Source organism: Rousettus aegyptiacus, unplaced genomic scaffold (genome assembly GCF_014176215.1).
Source record: "Rousettus aegyptiacus isolate mRouAeg1 unplaced genomic scaffold, mRouAeg1.p scaffold_m13_p_11, whole genome shotgun sequence".
Taxonomy (NCBI): Eukaryota; Metazoa; Chordata; class Mammalia; order Chiroptera; family Pteropodidae; genus Rousettus; species Rousettus aegyptiacus.
Window position 1 is genome coordinate 44,702,837 of NW_023416286.1, and position 7,705 is coordinate 44,710,541.

Sequence of the window (7,705 nt, forward strand, 5' to 3'; positions counted from 1 at the left end):
TAAATAATGAATAAGCCTCTTATTTTGTCTGTCATTGATATTACCAATATGTAATGTTAAATCTAGATATGATTAAAGTTCGGAAACATTTTTTTTTTCCTGGCTTTATCAAAATATAATAGACAATTAGTTGCTCATATTTATACTGTGCAATTCAATGTGGTTTTTTTTTTCAGTTACAGTTTACGTACAATATATTCATTTCAGTCGCACGGCATAGTGATTAGAGGTCTATATAACTTACAAAGTGATCACCCCACTAAATTTAGTACCCTTCTTCTCCTTTACATGTTCACTACAAATTAACTATTTTCCTTATGTTATACTTGATATCTCCCTGTCTGTTTTGTAACTATCCATTTGTACTTCTTAATCCATTTGCCCTTTTTTATCATCCCCCGCAACCTCCCTCTCATCCCTTAGTCCTCAAAATGTTCTCTGTATTAGTTTATTTCCATTTTTGTTGTTATTTTGTTCTTTAGATTCCACATGTACGTGAAATCATGTGATATTTGCCTTTCTCTATCTGGCTTATTCAGCACAATTCTCTCTAGGTCCATCGAAGCAATCTTTTTCCATCCCCTTTTTAGTCTGTGTGTGTCTTTTAATCTGAAGTGAGTCTCTTGTAGGCAGCATATGTAGGGGTCTTGTTTTCTTATCCAGCCAGCCACTCTATCTTTTGGTTGGGGCACTTAATTCTCTTCCATTTGCGGTACTTGTTGATAGGAACGTAGTTATTACCATTCTTTATTCATGTTTTTGATACATGTTTTTGCTTCTCAAAGAAATCCCTCCAACATTTTCTGTTATACTGGCTTGGTGGTGATAAATTCCTTTAGCTAATTTTTGCCTGGGAAGCTCTTTATCTGTGCTTCGACTCTAAATGATAGCTTTGCTGGATAAAGTATTGCTCCCTTTTAAGTATCTAACTGCTTTTTTCTTGTTACTTTTAAGGTTCTCTCTTTGTATTTCACCTTTGGCATTTTAATTATAATGTGTCTTGGTGTGGGCCTCTCTGTGTTCCTCTTTTTTAAAACTCTAAGCTTCCTGGGGTTGTATGTCTATTTCCTTCACCAGGTGAGGGAAGTTTTCCATCATTATTTCTTCAACTATCTCTTTAACTTATTGTTTTCCTTCAAGTACCCTTATGACATGGATATTTTTACATGTAATTGTGTCCCATAGGCTCCTTAAATTATATAGTCTTGGCTTCTTTTTTCTTGCTGTTCTGATTGAGTGTTCTTGGCTTCCTCATCCTTTATATCATTGGTTCAATCCTCTTCTTTATCCACTTTGTTTAGTCCCTCTAATATCCTCTTCATCTCAGATAATGTGTTCTTCATTTCTGACTGGTTCCCTTTTATAATATCCATTTCCATTTTTATGATTTTTTAAAATCTCTTTGTTAAAGTTCTCATTGAGTTAATCTACTCTTCCTCTAAGTTCACTGAGCATCTTTATAACCAGTGTTTTGAACTCTGCATCTTTTAGATTGCTAGACTCCATTATTCCTGGATCTCTGTTCTGCTCTCTCATGGTTTCTGCTTCTTTGTCTTCCCATTTTGGCTGCCTTTCTGTTTCTGTTTATACATATAAACTAAGTAAAGCTTCTTAGTCTCCCGGTCTTATTAGCAGGGCTCTCTGTAGTAGGTGTCCAGTGCCACAGTTCTGAGACGGGTCCAGCTGGAGGCCAAGTTTAGCCCCAGCCTGTGTCCCTACGGGGCCACCTTGTTAAGATTCAGCAAGCAACCCCTAGATGCTGTGCTTATAGTTGTCTCAAGAGGCCACACCAGAAGCCAAGGCCAGCTGTCACCAGTGTCTTGGCTCTGCTCAGCAAGAAGCACCAGATTCTGGCGGAGGACACACATGGATGTGGTTTAGGTGGGGATGGGAGTTGGAGGAGGCAGAGTTTCAGGGAATCCTCTGGGTGGAGCTACCTCTGCTGTTATCCAATTTGATGATGTCTCAGCTATGCCAGCACTGAGTCCACATACTGGGAGTGGGGAGGGCTCAACAGAGGAACAATGGATACCGCCGGCACTTCAGCCTGGGAAAGAGCCTCACCTCTGACCCTCGCTCCAACAACTCAGTGTCCCCCTGTAAGTTCCTGGTGCCCCCCTTGTCACCCCACCAAGCAGCTGAGCCGGTGCTGGGGCTCAGAGTGAGCAGGTCCATCACCGCGAAGGTCTGCTTACTGACACAGCCCCTTTAAGAGGTGTCTGCAGCTGCCAGCTCCAGCAGCCTCTGTCCCACTCAGCCGCTTGGGACCCAGCAGCCTCACATCTTCGCCCCCTCCCACCATTGCAGGGTGATTTCTCATTTCTCTCCCTAGCTGTGGTCCTACTGTTCATCTAGATCCCAGGCGACTTGCTATTTGCTCCATGTTTCTGTCATGTTTTGAGTTGGTTGCAAGAGGGCTGAACAAATCCTCTATCACCATTTTTTTAAGGAAATATTTTTGAAATCTATTTCTCTTTAATTCATTTAAATTTAATCTTCAAAGTTCACTTTTAAGAGTTTTCTATAACCTAGTAAGGTATGAATAATACTTTGTACTCATTTAAGCCCTTCCTTACTACTAGATTTCTCTCTATACAAAGTTACAAGAAACTAAGGAAAACATGCTTGTCACTCATTTAGCAGTTAAAACGAACAAACAGGCTTGCAAATCTAATCACCAGAGACTATTTTATAGTACAAATGCTAACTGAAATAAACCAAAGTAATCCCTATCTCACTGATGCTTGGCTGAATGATAAACATCAATGAATATTCCCATTACAAAGTGACCAACTTTAATCCGCAAATGTGTAAAGTATGAAGGTTTTTATTCTTCCTCCCACAAGAGCTGGAGTTGATGGTTTAATAATATTATTCCATAGTACTCAAAACTTGGAAACATGGAGAATATAGCAAACGTCTGATTAATGTCTTATTTGCTGTCAGTTGTGAATGCTAAAACGTAGATTCTCGACCACTTAAGTTCTAGGATAGTTTAGTAGTACAAAGGCACATTTTTTGCTCCAAAATGAGTAAACACAGAATTGTATAACCAAAATAAAAGTTATAGGTCTACTGTATTATATCTTAAATTCCTTCCATTTACCTCAAATGCTGCAGATGTGAAGTTCTGTGAAATTCTACCTAAAACCAGGAAGCCCAATAGGAACTTAATACCTACTTTAAATTTTTTAAGCCTCCATTTTGCCTAAAGAAATAATTTTATAAATCAGGTACAACCAAAGAATTTTGGTTAAGGGTCACTGTCCATTTAAAACAATTTTATGCCAGCAGAATTTTCTGATTTTTAAAAAATAGTATCTGAGCAATTTAAGCATTGACCTTGTCAGAACTTTTCTAACTTTGTGATGTCACTTTCTACTTTGGTAGTAAAATCTTTAATCTTCAGATTAAATCACCTTGTATTTGAGAATTTTCTTAATTTTGTTTCACTTATAAGGAGTTCTTTTTAAAAGGGGGAGGATGGGACTAAAAATCAGTCCATTGACTGCCAGATCTGTTCTTGATCTTAATGTTCCTATTTGTGTATATATTCCTTACTTCCTATTTTCACAGACCAGTTTATAGCTGGGGAAATGAACATACTAATTTGTATTCAAAATGTTTTGGCAATTAGTCTGGGAACAACCAAATGCCAAATAATGTAACTGTAGAAGCTCAGATTCTGTGATATACAGAAACTCAGAAACAGATGTAATGCAACCTTTTCTTCCCAAGTAAAGGATCGGCGTGTGCAACTTTTGCAAATCCTTTGTGCATCTCTTAGAATGTACAAATGTTTTATTTAGTCCAGTACCTAATTTAGATGTTTGAAGGATTATATGCTGGAAAAAAGAACATTAGTATAGATGTTACTGTCTAATTTTAAAATGAGGAATGCTTGAGTTCAACAATTAGGAAAGGAAAGGCCTAACAGCATGTTTTGGGCATCTTAAAATACTACAGAAAGAGAGCTTTACTTAATATCTAATGATATGCAGGGAGTAATTCAGGATAGGAAAAATCATCTTATAAGTAACTGGAATTCCCAGCAGCAACTATATTGTAACCAATATGGTACCATTCTCCAGAGGGGTTTTTTGATTATAATAAAAATGGACATTTTGATTACTGAATTGGGACTGTGTTTTATGACTTAAAGAGATCATGGGGCTTTTTTTTTTTCCAAACAAAGAGTGACAGGAAAAATCCTGGACCATCCTCAGTTTTCATCCTGGGACAGGGGAAGAACTAGACCCAATAAATAAATGTAAAGGGTCAAAATAAAATTGTAGACAAAAATAGAATTGCTTTATGATTACATTCCATGAGTTATCCTAATTCATATATATACACAGACATATACACGAATCATATATTACCATCTTATTATTTTTGAACCTATACATATGTGCTAAAATATGTAAATATGCCCAGGAGCAATAAACATCCAACTTGTAGTTATCTCTGCAGAGAAGGAAAAAGAAACGGTCAGAAGGAGGAGTACAAGGCTTAGATTGAACAAATGACTTATTATTTTCCATATTTTTTGAAATGCCCCCCCCCAAATTTTTATTATAAAAACAATCACATTATTTGTCTATATAAATACTATGCACACCACTTAACATTTTCAGTATCATGACGGGCTTTGATAATTTGGACACGCTACCCACCACCCCCTGAGATTTCACTCAGGTCTCTATTTTCAATTTCCTCTAAGCCTTCAGGCCTATTTGTCTTGTTGGTCTCATTGATTGTCAAGAGGCACTAGCCTCTGAGCTCTGCTTGTTCTCATTATACAAAAAAAAAAAAAAAGTGAACAAATGGCTTTTTCCTGCTTACAGGTATGTGAGTAGATCTCTAAAATAAATGAATAAACTTCCATCCTAGAAGTAGCATATAGCCAAGAATAAAGTTCAGGGTCAAGCTGAATTTCTCACTTAAAGTAAACGTGTCTAAGATGAAACAAAGGAAGGATGACTGGGAAACTTATGCTCTCACTTCCCCACAAATAGTGGAAAGTCCAACATGTTTCAGTCTTCACCAAGTTCCGTGGGTCACATCCAACTCTTACTGATTCTAACGAGTTAGTGACTCATAATATGACAGCTGCTCACAGTAAGATCAGCTACACTAGGCCAAATGACCCAAGGCATCTGGTTCTTGGTTAAAAAAAGATCAACAATTAACACAATTTTGTGATCAGATTTCAGCATTTTGAACTGTAAATATTTTCACAACAACTGAACATACATGAACTGAAAAAATCTAACAGTTTCTATCTCTTTGGGATACTCTAAAGGTAGAATTATTACATTATTTGTTCTAGCTAATTTAATAGTAAAATACCCAAATAATGTTGTGTGGCATGGAACATAAATTAATCATCCCATTCTTTAGCTTTCTGATAGAGGATGAATATTGAATTCAATTAAGATTTTTAGTGTTACCAGTGAGAGACCTGTAACAAGTGTTGAAATGAAGAAGCCCGGACCTGCCAAAAGTTCTTGAGACGTCAAAAGTGTCTTTAATTTCACATTTTTAAATTAACCCATGCCTCTTATTACTTCAAGTATTGACACTTCAACGAATGTATAATTTATAGATGCTCCAAGTAGAAATGAAAATAAAATGGTAACAGTTAACAATGCAATTCCATCTCTAATTCTAATTAGAAAGCTTGGAACTTAAGAAACTTAAAAATAAATCTTACTGTATCTTGTCATTCAAGGAAACTATTACCTATGCACAGATGAATCTTGACTGTATTTTAAGAGTTGTCCTTACACAGAAAAGTTATTTCGACAAACTTTAGTCTGAAGTGGAATGACCCATTTCATTAGTTATGCAACATTCTCAAAATGGTGCCATGTCTATGATCCATTAACACAAAGAAAAAGGTTAAGGCATTAAAGGAGAAGGAGTAAGTAGAATTTTGGTACAGGGTACACTCTTGAGCAAGGCTACCATTTATCCTTTTCCTATGACTGTAGTCAAACCCTTTCCTATGGTACGTATTTAAAAACAAACAAAAAAAGAGCCATAAGCATTTAGAAATAGTGCGTTTGGCCTGGTTTTCATTTAGACCTAAAGACAGTTCCCTAAAGTAAATTACATGGACCCTAATAAATATAAAGTTCTGCTCAGCACTTAAGACATATGAGCTTTTCATCAGATGCCCATGAAATGAAGGCACATGAATTTCTTGATGGAAAGGTCATATTTCTCTTTGCTTGACTCTTACCCAGAAAATCATTAAGAAAATCATTTTACTTAACCTATTAAATGCTATATTAGCCATAGTTTTTCAGATTAATTTTTTAAATAAAGGAAAATTCATGGTTGTTTATTCTGCAATGAGCAAAGGACAGTGTTTCACATCCATCTCTCTTGGAACTAATATTTGTTATTCCTGAAAACTATATCACATGTTTTCAGTATTAGGATGTGGGGCCTTTGGGAGGAGATTAAGTTATGAAGGCAGAGCCCTTATGAATGAGATTAGTGCCCTTATAAAACTCTCTTGCCCCTTCCACTGTGTGAGGTTACAGTAGAAAGATGGCCACCAGGATGTGGGGCCCTCACCAGACACTGATTGTCAGCACCATGATCTTGCACAGCCTAGCCTCCCAGACTGTGAGAAGTAAATTTCTGTTGTTTGTAAGTCACCTAACCTCTGGTATTTTGTTATAGCAGCCCAAATAAACTAAGACAGATGCCTATCCCAACCATTTAAATGTCCCCGACCTCTACATTTTCTGTTACCCAACTTATTTTATCACCACCTGACAAAGAATTGTTATTTGTTTATTGTCTGTCTCCTATCACAGGGACTGTTCCCTATTCCCTGCTTCATCTTTAGCGCTTGCATAGGACCTGACAGTAGATACTCAAAAATCTCTATGTTCAAGAAATATTTGTTACGAAATGAATGTGTGCATGAATAGGCACTGTGACAGATTTGGAGAATACCTTTAGGGAATTCATAATCTACCAGGAGAAACAGACATGTTAAAACTGTAACATGGCATGATAAATGTGATATCAGAATAATAAAAGGTGTAACGATGACCTAAATAAGAGATAGTATATTCAGGATGGTTTCACATGAGTTACTTCAGCTGAGTCTGAAGGATGAATAGGAGTTTATCAGGTGGTTAAATGGAATGAGAGAAGCCCAGAAAGAGGAAACAGCATGTGCAAAGAAAGGAGACAAAATATCTCATGTCCTTAAATAGTTCAACACAACTGGAACAAAGACAGTGTAAGGGAGGAAGCCCTAAACCACAAGATAATCGGCAGCACTGCTTTCAGAGTGACTAAAATCACACCAGCGCCTGATGTCCTCTTACTTCTCTAAAGGGAATTTACTCCATTCTCCAACAGCCTACTTCAGTGCGGCTGTCTAAGTGCAAGAGCAATGAGGTACTAGCTTATAGGTTATCTGTAAAGATAAAACCAAGGAAAACCTCAACAGTGAAAAACAGTAATCCTGGAATGAAAGAATACCATCTTATTATTTGCTTGAGGAGGCAGCAGCCTTTGGCAGTTATCAGTACCTTGGCCTCCTTATTTCCAAAGTTGAGGCAAAAAGGGGAGCTGGCATCCACAAGTCTTTGTCCAGGCTTGGGAAGCCTGTCCTAGAGCTGAATTTGAAGCTGGATGTCTGGATTAGCTTTCTTTTCAGATGTGAGTACACTTC